We start from the raw sequence: 17,529 nt of genomic DNA, 5'->3' as shown, positions 1-17,529 counted from the left end.
CTGGCAAGGAGACCAGGACAGAACTGCCAGAGGTGGGGGCAGGGGACAAGGAGGGAGATGAGGGGAGAAGACACCCAGGGGTCCCCCCCTGCTATCTCCAGGAGCAAGACTACTCTCTTCTCTGAGCGGCCCTTTCCACACCTCTGCCCCCACCGAAGCCCTCCCTCCCCTCTCAGACCCCTTCCAGGCCTGCTGAGCCCCCTGCACCTCTTTCAGGAAGCCTCCCAGAGCCCCCGCGCCGTGCCCTCAGCACCAGGGGTCAGGCTACAAGTGCCCCGCAAAGCCCAGCGGGACTGTTTCCTCAGCCCCACTGGTCTCTGCCCTAACGCAGGCGAGTTCTGGAGCCAGGCAGGGGTGAGCAAGGTGCCAGGGTTGTGGCCCCTCATCGCCCCTCTATGATCTCTGACACCTCTCCGGGTGGCATCAGGCCCCCATCACAGCGAAGGCTGGGTGGTGGGGGCACTGCGCTCAGGGGGGCCGTCCCGCCCTGTGGCCCGGGGGCGATTTCCCGCACCGGAGGGCTGCAGGGAGGGGGCGTGGTGGCGCCCTCGGGATTTATGAGAACCAGGCGTCGACTTCCTCCGTTGCGACATCCAGGCCTCCTCCAGGCTCCCATTGTCCCTGCTGCGGAGAGTCTGGCCACAGCGGCGGCTCCCGCGAAGCACCCGTCAGCGAGGGGCGCTTCGAGGGCGTCCGCGTCCCATACACCCGCCACGCAGGACATTCCCCCGGCCCCACGCTCCGCGCTCCCGGGGCCACCACCACCGCGGGCTCGAGGGGTGGCCTCCGCGAGGAGTGGGAGTCCCGCGCCTGGCCTGGGGCCGGCTCGGCGACATGGGAACCCCCGCCCAGATGGGGCGACTCGGAGCCGGCTCCTAACCCCTCTCTCCGGGCCCCAGGACCGGGCAGTCTCGGCACCGCAGCTGCGGGGAGCCAGCAAGCACCGGCCACCGGCGCCGCTCGGGCTCCGCGGATGGCCGGGGGCGGGGCCTGAGCGGCGCAAGTGGGGGCGGGCGGGGGCGGGGCCAGGACGCGCGAGGGGGGCGGGGCCGGGGCTCGCGGCGGGGGCGGGGGCGGGGCCGGGGCCGGGAGGGGCGCGCCGCGCGGGGCTGGGCTCGGAGCGCGCGGAGCTCGGCTGCCAGAGAACCGCGCGGGGGACGCGCCGGGACCGCGAGGAGCGCACGACCCTTCGAGGCGGTGAACGAGGGAGGGAGCCCAGTCCGCCGCGGGCCATGAGCCACCGGGCCCGGGGAGCCCGGCCGCGGTCCGGGCAGCGCTCAGCCGGCGCCCCAGCCCGCTCGGCCGCAGCTGCGCGCCTGTAGGTATGGCCTCCTTATACCCAGTTCCTCGCTCCCTGGTCCTTCCCCCGGGACCCCTGTCTGTCCCCGGGGACGTGCGCTGTGTGCGCACCGCTGCCCGAAGGAGAGCGGCCGCACGCGCCTCGGTCCGCGCGTGTCGTCTTTGTGTGCGCGGGTGGGAGGGAGGAGGGCGCGCGAGGGAGGGGAGGCGCCCCCGGCTGGGATCTGCTCCCCGATCCCCATCCCGGACGGGGCGGGGAGCCGCTGGAGGGGCCGAGCCGCCTCTGGAGCAGCTGCGCCCCCGCCCCCTGCTAGGGCCCCGGCCGGGTAGTGGGGCGAGAGCAGCCGGGCCCTTAGAGGAGGGGTCTCTGGTTGGGGGAGGGGGTGCCCAGGTCTCTTCCCTACGCTGGGAGCGCTGGGAGGGGGCGTCAACCTAGAATGAGGGTGATGGCCACGGGATGGGATCGGGGAGGACCTCCTCCAGGCCACAGGCACGCCCTCCCTTTGGCCCAGGCCCCCCTTTCTCGACCCGCCCAGCCGGGGAGCTCCCCGGAGCCCCCGATTGCCGGGAGGATCGTGGAGGGTGCCCAAGAGGCCGGCGCCTTTAAGAAGGGGCGGGTTCGTGCCCTCCATTCAGGCCCTTGGGCCTCGGCCATTGATGAACCTGCGGGCAGCGCGGGCCGGAACCGCGCCAGCCCAGCGGGCTGAGGCCGGGCAGAGGCAGGGACGCATCCTGGCCCCCTGCAGCCCCGAAATGGGGGCCTTCAGGGAGGGAAGTCTGCAGTGACTGGAGCCTCTCAGGAGCCACGCAAGGCAGACCGGGCAGCCCCAGGCGAGACTCTGAACACGAATAAGCCAGGATCTACGTGCACTTCGAGCTAGTGCAAGGGAGAGCCTCAGGCTAGGCTGTCAGACCTGGGTGGAGCCCTACCAATGCCCCCGAGCCAACATCACCTACCCTGTAAAATGGGATGGTGCTGCCTGCCTCCTGGCTAAGGGACCGGCAACTCCCGGCAGGAATTGCGTCCCAGAGTCAGGTCCCTGGAGCTCCTCTGGGAGGACTGGGGACAGGGGGTGTGGTTTCCCCAAGAGGTTTTGACTGCCTCTTGAGCTGAAGCCCCCCCTACTGTGTCCCACCTTGAACTCTCCCAACCTCTTCCCTCCTGGCCTCCCCGCTCCACGCAGGAAGAGGTTGGGAGAGTGACCTAGAACTTTTCAGCTCCAGGAGCTTTGGGAGAGGTCTGGTGGTGGCGGTGGTGGCACTTCTTTTAGGCTAGTGTGGATCAGGGCATTTTTGGGGGTCTCAGAGACAGTTTCCCACCAGCTACTTCCTTAGAGGTCTGTCCCACCAACATACAAGAACAGCCCCACCCCGTGGCAGGCCGGCTTCTGATGCTGCTTGGTTGAATGCTTCTAGGTAATCAAGGGTTAATGCACACGCTTTTCTTTTTACCCTTGTTGTGAAAAATCTGTCTAAAGTTTCTAAATCCCTCTTCCCTACTTAGCGTGAATCTCCTAGGGAGGACTTCTATACAAATACCCAGGGGTGGGCTTCCTTTGGGGGTCTTGGAAGTGGGATCTCCACCCAAGTGATCCTGGGCCTCCCAGGGCTGAGCTTTTGGTTTCAAACTTACTTGTGCCAAGCTAAGGGCATCAGGGTCGCCGTTCGTGTCATCTTTACAACAATCCTGTGGGTTTAGTGCTATTATAATCCCCACACACTTAGGGAGGGGAAGTGACTGGCCCAAAGTCCCGCAGTCAACAAGCCAGGCCTCCCAACCACTCCTCTCTGACAAGAGGCTGGCACTTCTTGCCCTGCCTACCCAGCCTGGGTTGCAAGGAATTGGGGGTTTAGGGGCTTCAGGCCTCCTGGCTGCTGTCTTCCTGGGGCTACGCTCATTCTTACTGTCCAAGTGAGGCCAGGGGACTGGTCAGAGCCCTGGGGCCTGGGGAGGTTTCTCTTCCCTGCTCACCTGGCTGGGTGCCATTTTATGGCTATGCTCTGTCTAGGGGGATAGCAGGTGTGACCCCTCAACACGAGGTCACAGCCCACACCTGTTTGGGCAGAGCAAGGCAGGGCATCGCTGTGTGGGCGTGCAGCATCTTTTGGTTCCTCTGGGTGAAGCAGGGTTTGGGCCCCGTTCTCCACATACTTCCGGGCCATCTGAGGGTAGCGCCCACCTGGGGGGTGGGGAGGACAGCCAGCCAGGAGCTCACGGTTCGGTGGAAGAGACAGGTCACAGCCATGTGGTGTGGTGGAGGGGCAGGGGGCAAGGGTGGAAGTGGGAAGAGGATCAAGGGGCGTTCCCGAGGCCTCTGTGGGCTTGGGGGCCTGCCTGCTATTGGGGCAGAACAGGGGAAGTAGGCAGTGCCCAGCTGGGTGCTGAGGCTCTGTGCAGAGGACAGGCAGGAGTTGGAGGAAGAGGATGTATTTGAACTTGGATGTGGTGAGTTTGAGGTACCTGGAGATCAGCCAGGCTGGGAGTTGAGCTCAGAGAAAGGCCCAGGGAAGCTTTATTAGCACCTGTAGTCTCCAGAGTTTGGGGATGCTCAGATCTTAGGGGTGCCACCAGAGGTCTCAGGAGGCACTGGTATGAGTGTCCTGGAAAAGCCAGAAGGCAGCTGGGTGGGATGAGTTGGTGAGGGGCACTAAGGGGGTATCCTGCAGGTTTAGGGGGCTGGGCCAGGGCCCATGTGAGAGTTATGAAACTGGGGGAGTGGAAGGGGCTGAGTGTCTCAGGCCAAGGCTAGAGATGGGAGGGGGGAACCTCTGCTCTGCAACCCCAGAAAGGCAGGGTGGGGTGGGAGTAACCAGGGCCAGTGCAGCTGGAACCAGCCCAGCCTGCCCTCCACCTGCAGAGCCCATCCAAGAACTGTCCAGCACTGGGTGATCCTGAAGGAGGCTGAGTCTGCCTCTTGAGCCCACAGGCCCTGGCTTAGCTTGTTGTCCTGGCCCCCACTCCCTGCTTATCTGACCCGCACTTCCTGCAGAGCCCAGCTGTGGATTCCCCCGCCCCCCCACCCAGCCGCTCAGAGTGCCCCATCCTCTAAAGGTGGTCATTTCCTTTCGTGAAACAGGGATTCAGTCTTCCCACTCTGCCCTTGGAAGCGGAGTTCCCCAGAAACAGGTCTCAGAAAGGGACCAGCCTGGAACTTGGCTCCATACCCCTTTTTTTAAATTATTTTTTTGAGACAGAGTCTTGCTCTGTCGACCAGGCTGGAGTGCAGTGGCGTGCAATCTCAGCTCCCTGCAACCTCCACCTCCGGGGTTCAAGGAATTCTCATGCCTCAGCCTTCTGAGTAGCTGGGGTTACAGGTGTGCACCACCACGCCTGGCTAATTTTTGTGTTTTTAGTAGAGACGGGGTTTCATCATGTTGGCCAGGATGGTCTCAATCTCTTGACCTCCTGATCCACCCGCCTCGGCCTCCCAAAGTGCTGAGATTACAGGCATGCTCCACTGCACATGGCAGTCTTGAGTTTTGGAAATGACTGGGCTCCTGGGAGGAGAACAGACTTTAGAGGAAGTAAGATCAGGATCCCGGGGACCATAAAGCAGCTGCTGGAGTGCTGCATGCAGGAAAAATAGTTATGTGAATCCCAGGACGGCAGCCTGGACCTGGAGGAAGGAGCTGAGTCCTCGGTATATTTCAAAGGTCCAGCCAGCAGGATTCCATGTGACTTCTTCCTTTCTACCGGGCTTTGGGGAACATCAGAAGAGGTCACTGAGGAAGTGAGGTCACCAGAGGCTCATGGGGACCCCACTTGAAAGCATCCATCATCCCAGCCTCTTCTGCCAGCCCCAGGAATGACCCTGAGGTCCCTGAGACTACTATTTGGGGAGAGAATGAATGCAGGACTGCCCCTTCTGCAGACACCACCTCCTGCCTCCCCAGTTGTCTTTCTCTTATTTTTTGCAGTCTCCCTCTGTCGCCCAGGCGGGAGTGCAGTGGCGCAATCTCGGCTCACTGCAACTTCTGCCTCCTGGGTTCAAGTGATTTTCCTGCCTTAGCCTCCAGAGTGGCGAGGACTACAGGCGTGTGCCACCACTCCTGGCTAATTTTTGTGTTTTTACTGCAACCTCCGCCTCTTGGGCTCAAGCAGTTCTCCTGCCTCAGCCTTTCGATGGCTAGGGTTACAGTGTGCACCACCACACCCGGCTAACCGGCTAATTTTTGTATTTTTAGTAGAAACGGGGTTTCACCATGTTGGCCAGGCTGATCTCGAACTCCCAACCTCAGGTGATCCACCCACCTCGGCCTCCCACAGTGCTGGGATTACAGGCGTGGGCCACCGCGCCCGGCCCCAGTTGTCTTTCTCTTTACACACATCCATGCTGCTTGGAATGGCTGCCTGCTGTAGTCCCACAACACACACGTGTGCATGTACACACACACCCACACAGCCCCAGAGCGTCCTAGGGGAGCTGGAAGGAGGGGACAGGTGGGCGCATTGATCACAGGCCTGAAAGTCACTGCGCGCTCTTCTCGCCCGCAGCCGCAGGTGGCTGCGATGGGATGGAAGCCATGAATGGTGCCGGCCCTGGCCCCGCCGCAGCCGCCCCCGTCCCGGTCCCGGACTGGCGGCAGTTCTGCGAGCTGCATGCGCAGGCGGCCGCCGTGGACTTTGCGCACAAGTTCTGCCGTTTCCTGCGGGACAACCCAGCTTATGACACGCCCGACGCCGGCGCCTCCTTCTCCCGCCACTTCGCCGCCAACTTCCTGGACTTCTTCGGCGAGGAGGTGCGCCGCGTGCTGGTGGTTGGGCCGACGACTCGGGGCGCGGCCGTGAGCGCGGAGGCCATGAAGCCGGAGCTCGCGGACACCTCTGCACTCAAGGCGGCGCCCTACGGCCACTCGCGGAGCTCGGAGGACGTGTCCACGCACGCTGCCACCAAGGCCCGCGTTCGCAAGGGCTTCTCGCTGCGCAACATGAGCCTGTGCGTGGTGGACGGCGTGCGCGACATGTGGCACCGGCGCGCCTCGCCCGAGCCCGACGCGGCAGCTGCCCCGCGCACCGCCGAGCCCTCCGTCGAGCCCCGCGACAAGTGGACGCGGCGCCTGAGGCTGTCGCGGACGCTGGCTGCCAAGGTGGAGCTGGTGGACATTCAACGCGAGGGGGCGCTGCGCTTCATGGTGGCCGACGACGCGGCCGCGGGCTCCGGGGGCTCGGCTCAGTGGCAGAAGTGCCGCCTGCTCCTGCGCAGGGCTGTGGCCGAGGAAGCTTCCGCCTGGAGTTCTTCATGCCGCCCAAGGTGAGTTACCCCATAATCCCACCTCCTGGGGGGACCAGAGGAGGCGCCTGGGCAGCAGCTGAGGGTGCCAGGGACTGCCTTTGGGGACCGCGTGGTCTAATCCGGTTGACAGGGTGAAGTATTTGGTGCCAGGACCCTGGGAGGTGGGCCTGTCATGCCTCTTGAACAAGTCACCCCTTCAACCCCGGTTCTTCCTTTGCGAGGAAGGGTCCTCTGGCTACACCAAAGGGTTCTGGGGCACTAATTTTTTCTTTTCGTGTGTGTGTGTGTGTCCGTGTGTGTGTGTGTGTCCGTGTGTGTGTGTGTGTGTGTCCCTCTGTCACCCAGGCTGGAGTGCAGTGGTACGATCTCGGCTCACTGCAACCTCTGCCTCCCAGGCTCAAGGGATTCTCCTGCCTCAGCCTCCCAAGTAGCTGGGATTTACAGGCACCCACCACGATGCCCGGCTAATTTTTGTATTTTAAGGAGAGACAGGGTTTTGCCATGTTGGCCAGGCTGATCCTGAACTCCTTACCTCAAGTGATCTGCTTGCCTCAGCCTCCCAGTGGTGGGATTACAGTCGTGAGCCACCATGTCCAGCCTTTCTTTCCTTTTTGTTTTGAGACAGGGGCCGTCACTCAGGCTGGAATGCAGTGGTACAATCATGGCTCACTGCAGCCTTCACCTCCCAGGCTCAAGCAGTCCTTTCTTAGCATCCCAAGTAGCTGGGACCACACACACCGCCACTCCCAGCTAATGTTTTTTATTTTTCGTAAAGACGGGATCTGACTATGTTGCTCAAGTGGTCTGGAACTCCTGAGCTCAAGAGATCCTCCCCAACCTTGGCCTCCCAAAGTGCTGGGATTACAAGCATGAGCCACTGTGCCCAGCCCAGGGCACCGTTCTTGATGTTGTTCAAGAGCCCGGCTACCTGCCCTCCTCTCCTGCAGCCCAAGGGTGCCTGGCACCTCCCAGAGCCGAGGCCTGCAGGGATGAGGGCAGGAGTGACCGAGCACATTCGCAGAGGGCTCCCAGGGAGGTCTGTGTCTGACTCCATGGGGCTCTGCTCTTCCCCAGCGCAGCTGCCAGACTCCAGCCCAGCCCCTGCCCAGGGGGTCCTTTTCTGGCCAGGGGGATGCCAGGCTTCTTTCTGGCTGTCACCAACATTGTTGCTTACTGGCATGCACTGACCCTTCCCCTCTTAGGGGCTGGCCATCAGGTCCCTGGCAGTAGTGTCACGTCTTCTCCAAGGTGGCCCCCCTGCTTTGGAAAGTGGGAATAGCTGTAACAATAGTGCCCACCCTCTGAGAGCCCACAGTGTGTCCAGACCCCAGCCTGGTGGGCATCTGCACAGACACACTGTCATCCTCTGGGTTCCCCACCCCGGCAAGGTGAGCACATGGTCCCCAGATTACAGAAGAGAGCGCAGACAGATGCTCAGAGAGGGAAGTGTGGCCTGCCCAACGTCACCCAGCTGGCGGGTGCCAGAGCTGGTCTAACATGGTAGGGCATGGTGGCGCACACCTGTAGTCCAAGCTACTTGGGAGGCTGAGGCAGGAGAATCGCTTGAACCCAAGAGGCAGAGGTTGCAGTGAGCCAAGACTGCACCACTGCCCTCTAAGCTAGGCGACAGAGTGAGACCCTATCTCAAAAAACCAAACCAAAACAAAACAAAACAAAAAACTGGGGGCCGAGCGCGGTGGCTCATGCCTGTAATCCCAGCACTTTGGAAGGCCGAGGCAGGCGGATCACCTGAGGTCAGGGGTTCGTGACCAGGCTGACCAACATGGAGAAACCCCATCTCTAATAAAAATACAGGATTACATGCCTGTAATCCCAGCTACTTGGGAGGCTGAGGCAGGAGAATCACTTCAACCCAGGAGGCAGAGATTGTGGTAAGCCGAGATCACGCCATTGCACTCCAGCCTGGGCAGCAAGAGTGAAACTCCGTCTCAAAAAAAAAAAAATCTGATCTAATGATACCTGCCACCCTGGTGGTCCCAAGAACAAAAGGAACATGGAAGTGGAGGTCCTTGGGCACTGAGAGGTTTAGGCAGGGGGAGGTTTTGCTGGTGCAGCAGCCGACAGCACCCCCAGGGACCACCGGGGACCCCACACCCACCTCCCGCATCAGGGCCCACTCTGTCCCTGGGTGCTCTCTGAGTCACCCGCCACTTCTTGGCTCTCTCTCCATCTCTCAGTCTGCTGGGGTGCAGGGGTGTGGGCTCCCCAAGGCTCATTGCCCATGAGCCACATGGGCCCTGGAAAAGTGACTTCCCGGGGACACAGCTACTCTCTGAAGAGCTTTTTCCCCAGGTCCCAGCACCCCTACACTTCCCTAGGGCTTTTTTCCTGCCCAGGCCCCTGCCTTTAATTCCCTGGGAGAAATCCTAGACCCCTAAGCCCGACTCCACTCCTTGTCAGAAAGGGAAACCAAGGCCCAGTGACGGGTGGGGTGGGGCTTACCCGGGGTCACCCAGAGGGCAGGGACAGAAGCCCAGGGCTCCAGTGCCTTGGGCCTGAGTGACAGTCACAGCTGCCCTTCTGTAAATAGCAGTGTCTGCTGCCCTCGGAGAAGGGGAAGGAGCAGCTGGTGCCCGCCCCCGCCCCACTCCACCGCTTAGTCCCAGCAGAGCCCACTAATTTTGCTGCTGGCAGAGGGCAGCGTTCCTGCAGGGTCACTGGGCCCTTCCCCTCCTTTGTGTCATGCAAAGGTGGGGGCATTTGTGGGTATTCAGGAGTCATTCCCATGGGAGGGCAGCTCCTACCACGCTAAGAACTTGGTTGAGTTTCCCAAATGTGTCTGGTCCCAGGAGACAGGCTCCCAGGGTGAGTGAGCCCCCTGGGATGCCCTGAATGATACCCCCACTGCCTCTGCACCCACCCACGGTCCAGATCTCTTGCCTCCAAGAGGCCTAGATGCACCCTTGGAGCAGTCAGGAGCTCGGGGCCTGCAGGCTCAGAAGCCATTGCCTGGCACCTTAGATTTCCCTCTCACACAACCTTTGAGGTGCCAGCCCTGGTGAGTCAGGTCTCTGGCTTCCTGCCTCCTCACCCCTGCAGGAAGAGCCTCCTGAACTCCAGGTCCCCTCATTGCCCTATGCCAGGCCAAGCCCTGGGGACCCAAGGAACAATGAGGCCGGCCCCCCGCCATTAGGGAAACCACTGGGAAACCTGGTATTTTCAAGATGTTTGCAAATCTTACTGGGGTGAGCCCCGGAGGAAAAGCTTGGGCTACCTAAGTGTTCACCAGGTGGCCAGCACCCTGGAACAGCACTTTTGGAGGTTCAAGCTCTGTGGGCAAAGGCCTGGAGTTGTAAAACAAGTTGACCATTCAGGCATGTGGGCACAGTGAGTTGTGGCTGGAGCAGGTGGGAGGAAGCTGGACCAGGACTGATGGACCTCAGATTCCAAACTGGGGAACCACAGCATCTCTGGCCAGCAGGATACCTGCTGAAGCTTCCAGTCCAGGCCTCCACTGCAGGCCTCTGTCTGCTCTGTCCCCAGCCCCGCTGGCCGGCACGATGGCCACACACCGGGGTTAGCCAGGCCCCATTCATGCTCCAAGCCTAGCCCTGCACCCGCTGGACAGGGGCCAGTTCTTCCTGGAATTCCCATCTGCCTGCCCATCAAATGTGTGGCCTTTCCATTTCCTCCTAAGAAAGTTCCTGTCCTGGAGACAGCCCTGCTGGGAATCTCACTCAGGCCAGCCCCAAGGGGGCCTCAGGCTCACGGCAGGGAGCTTTGAGGCAGAGCGAGTGGGGCCAGGCACAGAGTGGTGGTCCCACAGAGCCCTGCCAGCTCACCTTGGATCAACCCTGCCCGCAGCGTTGTTGGGAACGCTGGTCCCTTTTACTCACTCCAGGAAACAGTGAGCCCCGTTCTGAGTCGGGGGCTCCAGGCCCTGCTCTGGAAGGTGGGGTCTGTAGTAGGAGACCAGCATTTTTTCTTTAAGCAACCAGGTTTTAAGACCCATCATTTTTTATTTTTTTATTTTATTTTATTTTATATTTTGAGACAGGGTGTCACTCTGTCGCCCAGGCTGGAGTGCAGTGGTGCAATCTCAGCTCACTGCAACCTCCGCCTCCCGGGTTCAAGTGATTCTCGTGCCTCAGCCTCCCAAGTAGCTGGGATTACAGGCACGCACCACCACGCCTGGCTAATTTTTGTATTTCTAGTAGAGGTGGGGTTTCATCATGTTGCCCAGGCTGGTCTGGAATTCCTGACCTCAGGTCATCCTCCTTGGCCTCCTGAAGTGCTGAAATTACAGGTGTGAGCCACCACACCCAGCCAAGACCAGCATTTTTTAAAACGTGAACTAGAATAGAATAGAAAATATCACACTCTATCACACACAGGAAGGGTAACTATTGTCTGGTGAGATGTTTGTTTCAGAGATATTTTTACCTGCTTATGTGTGTATTGGGCCCCAGTGTTAAATGTATTTCTCACAATGGGTCAAGGTCAAAAATAAGAAAACCACAGATCTCGTGGGTGCATTGGGCAGAGGGCAGCCCAGGTGGGGTTTTCTCCTCAGGGCTTGGAGGTGGGAGGCTCAGATGTCAATTCTGGTTCTGTCCTGGACTTGCAAGGTGACTATAGGAGGAGGTCCTTTTTTTTTTTTTCTTTTCTTTTTTTTGAGGCATCGTCTCACTCTATCACCCAGGTGGGGGTATAGTGGTGCCATCATAGCTCACTGCAGCCTCGACCTCCCCTGATCAAGCGATCCTTCCACCTTAGCTTCCCAAATAGCTGGAACTACAGGCACGCATGCCACCACACTCGGCTAAGTTTTTTGGTCTCTTTTTGTTTCGTTTTTTTTTCTGTGAAACGGAGTTTCATTCTTGTCGCCCAGGCTGGAGTGCAATGGCGCAATCTCAGCTCACCGCAACCTCCGCCTCCTGGGTTCAAGCGATTCTCCTGCCTCAGCCTCCCAGATAGCTGGGACTACAGGCATGCACCACCACGCCTGGCTAATTTTGTATATTTTTTAGTAGAGATGGGGTTTCTCCATGTTGGTCAGGCTGGTCTCAAACTCCTGACTTCAGATGATCCGCCCGCCTCAGCCTCCCAAAGTGCTGGGATTACAGGCGTGAACCACCGCACCCAGCCCATTTTTTGGTCTCGAGTAAAGATAAGGTCTTGCTATGTTGTCCAGGCTGTCCTTGAACTACTGGACTCAGGCCATCCTCCTGTCTCGGCCTCCCAAAGTGCTAGGATTACAGGCATGAGCCACCATGCCTAGCCAGGAAAAATTTCTTTCTTGTTTCAAAGAAATGCCTTCCTCAGCTTCCCCCTCTGTGAAATGGGGATTGGGATACCTCTGTACCAGGGCGGCTGTGGCAGTCTATTTGAGGGCCACTCTAACGCCTGGCAGCGGGGAGGGGATGGAAAGGGTGTCGGGAAGTGCTGGGGCCACTCACTGTCCTTCTTCTGGCCCCCAGGCCTCCAGGCCCAAGGTCAGCATCCCACTGTCAGCCATCATTGAGGTCCGCATCACCATGCCCCTGGAAATGCCAGAGAACGATAACACATTCGTCCTCAAGGTGAGGTCTCACCCCTAACCTCAGAGATCCTCCGGCTGCTCCAGGCCACCTTCCCTTTAGGTGCTACAGCTCCGTAGGGGAGCGAGGGGAAGGAGCCTAAGGCAGGACAGTAGTGGGAGGGAGCCCTGGTGTGGGGGGTTCCCAGACCCTATGACAGATGCCTAGCACATAGCTAAGACTTGAGTCTGGGCTCCACAGCCAGGTGCCTCGGGCGTCACCCAACATCTGGGCCCCTTGCTCCCATTTACCCCTGGGCCTGGGCGAAGCTCATCAGTTTCACTTCCTGCCCTCCCTTCCCCCACTGGAGCTAGCACACACCCACCTCCACCAGCTGGCAGCAGTTATGCAAATGTTCCTGTCCCAGAGCACCGGAGTGTGGGAACTGGGCGGTCTCCCACAGAGGGCACAAAGGCATCAAGTGTGGGCGGGGAGGCATCCCGGTGGGTCTAGGGGCAGCCCAGCCTTTCCCAGGCCCCACACCGCTGCCAGGGTGGCCTGCAGGGGTTTCTGAGGACACGGCTCCAGGCTGCCAGAGCTGTGGTCCCTGGGCCTCCGCAAAGGATCAGAGGGTGTTGGTGAAGCAATGTCCCCGGGGAGGCCTGGTCCCACCCACTCATCCTGCATGAAGCCCCCACCCTCTTCTCCCAGCTTCTGGTTGTGTTTGTGTTTCTGCCCGTTCTCATTTGTTTAGTCACGGACTCACTTATTCATTTAGCGAGTGTTTACCAACCCCGGACCCTGAGTCATCCCAGGCTGGGGGCTGGGGACACAGCCCCTGCCCACCTGGTACCCTCTAAACTGCTGATCATGCATGACAGCCTTGAGGCAGAGGGGCTCACCTGCCTCAGTTTCCCCATCTGTTCAGAGCGGGATTAAAGGCAGTCTCCGAGAACCCTCCCAGCTCTGTCATCCTGGGAGCCCAACAACTACATTTTTTTTGTTTTTTTTTTCTTTGTTTGGAGATGGGTCCCACTCTGTCACCCAGGTTGGAGTGCAATGGCGCGATCTCGGCTCACTACAACCTCCTCCTCCCGGGCTCAGGTGATCCTTCCATCTCAGCCTCTTGAGTAGCTGGGACCAAAGGCACACGCCACCATGCTTGGCTAATTTCTGTATTTTTGGTAGAGACAGCGTTTCACCATGTTGCCCAGGCTGGTCTCGAACTCCTGAGCTCAGGAGATCTGCCCTCCTCAGCCTCTCAAAGTGCTGGGATTACAGGCGTGAGCCACCATGCCCGGCCCAACAACTGCATTTTGACAAGAGGCACACCACCGGAAGCCAACAGCACGGGACCTGGGTGTCCCAGAGACCTGGGTTCAGGCCCTGGCCCTGCCACTGGCTGCTGTGTGACTTTGAGCAAGTTCCTTGGCCTCCCTGAACCTTGGTCTTCTCATCTATAAAATGGGGGAAATGGCTCCTCTCCCTCACAGGGCCGTTGGGAGGAGTTGAGCAGAATGCAGGGTTATGCTCTGGGCCTGGCCCCAGCAGGGATGTCTCCTGCCCTCTTCCCCTTCAGAGGCTTCGTATCTCAAGCGCATGGCCATGCCGGTAGAACTCCAGGCACTAAGACATGCAAGCCCCCCTACTCAGTGTGCTTGGCCAGCCTGTCTCTCCACTCAACTTGAACCCCACCCCTGGGGTGCCAGGGCATGGGTTGGGGATGCTGGGCCACCCATCCCTCCCCCTGCCAGCATGGCCTCCTCAGAGGCTGCGTCTCTAAGGCAGAGGAGCTGAGATCAGTGGGGTGGGACATATCCCCAGTGGGGAGGCCCAGAAGGGAGGGAATACAGAGTGTGAGCTGCAGGCTCACAGAGTGTGAGCTGGGTCCCTGGCCTGAGTTCCAGGTGGTGCCCGACGGTGACCCCACTTTCTTTCCTGCTGCTCATGCCCTTGAGCCCTGCTGTGGGAGAGGGGGATCAGCCATTTGAGCCACTCTGACCCTATGTCCTGTGGTCTGGAGCCCATCTGCTGACCGTGTTCTGCACTCCCGGCCACCTTCCTCCCCAGGTAGAGGATGGAGCCGAATACATCTTGGAGACCATCGACTCTCTGCAGAAGCACTCGTGGGTAGCTGACATCCAGGGCTGCGTGGACCCCGGGTGAGTGTCCAAGTGGCCCGAGGATGGGTGGACAGGCTGGATATATCCTTGGTCCAGCCTTCACCAGGAGCAGCTTCCTAGCAGGGCGGGAGCTCAGCTTGAGAAATGAGCTATTCAATGCGATTCAGGTTGGTGCCAGCCAGGATCACCCTCCTTAAAATACCCCCTACCTCCAATCGCCAGCAGACTCTGTGAGGCCTGCTCTATGGGGCCAGGGCCTGGGGACCTGGAAGGAAGTTGGACCAGGTCTTGTCTTCACCCCAAGAGAGCCTCAGAGCACTGGGAGTTGGGCAGAGATGGCAGTGAGTCCCCAAAGGGCTGGGGGCCTGGTGCAGTGGCTCACATCTGTGACCCCAACACTTTGGGAGGCCCAGCTGGGAGGACCGCTTGAGCCAAGAGTTCAAGACCAGCCTGGGCAACATAGCCAGACCCTCTCTCTCTCTTTTTTTTTTTTTTTTTTGAGACAGGGTTTTGCTCTGTTGCCCAGGCTGGAGTGCAGTGGTGTGATCTTGGCTCACTGCAATCTCCGCCTCCCAGGTTCAAGCAATTTTCCTGCCTCAGCCTCCTAAGTAGCTGTGATTACAGGCACCCACTACCATGCCCAGCTAATTTTTATATTTTTAGTAGAGACGGGGTTTCATCATGTTGGCCAGGCTGGTCTCGAACTCCAGACCTCAAGTGATCCGCCCAACTCAGCCTCCCGAAGTGCTGGGATTACCGGCATGAGCCACTGTGCCCAGCCAACCCTGTCTCTTAAAATAAAAAAAAAAAGAAAGAGCTGGAGAGAGGCTCCTAACCCAGGCCTGGGCTCAGGTCAGGGAAGAGTTGCTGTTAGGCATGCTCACCTAACCCGAGGCTTAAATAAAGTGTGGACCAATGCCAGGCAGAGGAGGATGGGAGAGGGCAGAGAGAAAAGCCCAGCAAAAAGAGTGGAAATGGAACTGGGCACGGTGGCATGCATCTGTTATCCCAGCTACTCAGGAGGCTGAGGCTGGAGGATCACTTGAGCCCAGGAGTTGGAGGCTGCAGTGATCTAGGATTGTGCCACTGCACTCCAGCCTGGGCAACAGAGCAAGACCCTAACTCTTAAAAAATAATAATAAAAATTTGGCCGGGGCCAGGCACAGTGGCTCATGCCCGTAGTCCCAGCACTTTGGGAGGCTGAGGCAGGCGGATCACCTGAGGTCAGGAGCTTGAGACCAGCCTGGCCAACATGGTGAAAACCTATCTCTACTAAAAATACAAAAATTAGCCAGGCATCGTGGCGGGCATCTGTAATCCCAGCTACTCGAGAGGCTGAGGCAGGAGAATCGCTTGAACCCGGGAGGCAGAGGTTGCAGTGAGCTGAGACTGTGCCATTGCACTCCAGTCTGAGCGACAGAGCAAGACTCTGTCTCAAAATATTAATAATAATAATTTTAAAAGGTGTGCAAGTGTACAAGCACCTGGGACTCGCAGGGAACATCAAGGCCTTTGGGGTAGCCAGTGAGGAGGAGATTTTGATGAGAGCTCAGGAAACGGGTAGGTCAGGGACAATGGGAGCCATGGCAGGTAATAGGCAGAGGGCAGTTACGGTCAGCTGTGAACAGGAAGAGCAGCAAGAAGGTTGGCTCCACCATCCAGGAGAGATGCCAGGCCAGGAGTAGGAGGGATAGGCAGCCCGACAGGCTGAGCAATTGGCAGCAGCTCTGCTGGCTAATGGGGTGAGCCAAGCCCCGGGGGGAAGGGCCGCTGCTTTCTAATTAACAGCTTCATTTAAAGAAACACAATTAAGGTCCTGGGCGCCTCCCAGGCCCTGATCCACAAAGTGATTGTAATCCCTCCTCCACCGCCCTCCGGACCATCTGCTCTGCAAACTCTTTCCCCAGCCGCTGTGAAGGTGAACCTCACTTAGTGGAATTTTTGAGCTGGCAGGGTCCCAGACACCTCATGTCACAAATCGGGAGAGAAACCTTCCCACCCTCTGAGGGTCTCCACGGGATCCCAGGAGGAGCCCAGCCCCTCAGGGATAGTGGGCAGGGATCATGGGCCCTCAGTGGGGACTGTCCACTCAGTGGTATCCGGGCCAAGAGAGAGCCTTCCCCTTGGCTTTCTGAAGTTTCAGTGGAAAATCAATTTGCAAATGGCAGATAAATGAGAGAAAAGGCATACAAATTTATTTATTTATTTTTATTTTATTTTATTTTATTATTTTATGTTTTAGAGGTAAGGTCTTGCTCTGTTTGCCAGGCTGGAGTACAGTGGTGCAATCAAGCTCACTACAGCCTCGACCTCCTGGGCTCGACTGATCTGCCTGCCTCAGCCTCCCAAGTAACTGGGACTGTAGGCACATGCCACGATGACTGGCTTAATTTTTTTTTTTTTTTTTGAGATGGAGTCTCGCTCCATCATCCAGGCCGGAATGTAATGGCACAATCTCAGCTCACTGCAACCTCCACCTCCCAGGTTCAAGCAATTCTCCTGCCTCAGCCTCCCAAGTAGCTGAGATTACAGGCACCTGCCAACAAGCCCAGCTAATTTTTATATTTTTAGCAGAGACGGGGTTTCCCCATGATGGTCAGGCTCATCTCGAACTCTTGACCTCAGGTGATCTGACAACCTCATCATCCCAAAGTGCAGGGATTACAGGTGTGAGCCACTGCAACTGGCCTTTTTTTTTTTTTTTTTAGAGACAGGATCGGGATCGTGCTATGTTGCCCAGGCTGGTCTTGAATTCCTGGGTTCAAGAGACCCGCCTGCCTCAGCCTCCCAAAGCACTGGGATTACAGGCATGAGCCACAGTGCTTAGCTGCACAAGGCAGATTAATAGGAGAAAAAGCGTGTAAATTTATTTAACGTGTATACATAGGAGCCTTCAGAATGAAGACTCAAAGATACAGGGGAGGGCCGGGCGTGGTGGTGCACGCCTGTAATCCCAGCACTTTGGGAGGCTGAGGCAGGCACATCACCTGAGGTCAGGAGTTCGAGACCAGCCTGGCCAACATGGGGAAACCCCATCTCTACTAAAAATACAAAAATTAGCTGGAGGTGGTGGCGGGCCCGCTGTGATCCCAGCTACTCGGGAGGCTGAGACAGGAGAATTGCTTGAACCTGGGAGGCGGAGGTTGCAGTGAGCTGAGATTGCACCACTGAACTCCACTGGGTGACAGAGTGAGACTCAGTCTCAAAAAAAAAAAAAAAAAAAAAAGCCCAGGCATGGTGGCTCATGCCTGTAATCCCAGTACTTTGGGAGGCCGAGGCAGGCAGATCACGAGGTCAGGAGTTTGAGACCAGCTTGGCCAACATGGTGAAACCTCATCTCTACTAAAAATACAAAAATTAGCTGGGCCTGGTGGTGGCATGCGCCTGTAATCC

The 17,529-nt window shown here is 58.5% G+C and overlaps 1 protein-coding gene and 1 pseudogene across 1 annotated transcript in view; one reads left to right on the top strand and one right to left on the bottom strand.

The window, feature by feature from the left end:
• The window catches only part of LOC117978808 (speedy protein E18-like), a 142,431-nt gene that overhangs the window by 59,642 nt on the left and 65,260 nt on the right, over positions 1-17,529 (bottom strand). The gene's annotated exons all lie outside the window — the stretch shown is intronic.
• LOC117978807 (SH2B adapter protein 2-like) overlaps positions 1-17,529 on the top strand; it is a 52,117-nt pseudogene that overhangs the window by 688 nt on the left and 33,900 nt on the right.

The sequence above is a fragment of the Pan paniscus genome, chromosome 6 (genome assembly GCF_029289425.2).
Source record: "Pan paniscus chromosome 6, NHGRI_mPanPan1-v2.0_pri, whole genome shotgun sequence".
In the NCBI taxonomy this organism is placed as follows: Eukaryota; Metazoa; Chordata; class Mammalia; order Primates; family Hominidae; genus Pan; species Pan paniscus.
This window is presented reverse-complemented; position numbering and strand designations above follow the sequence as displayed.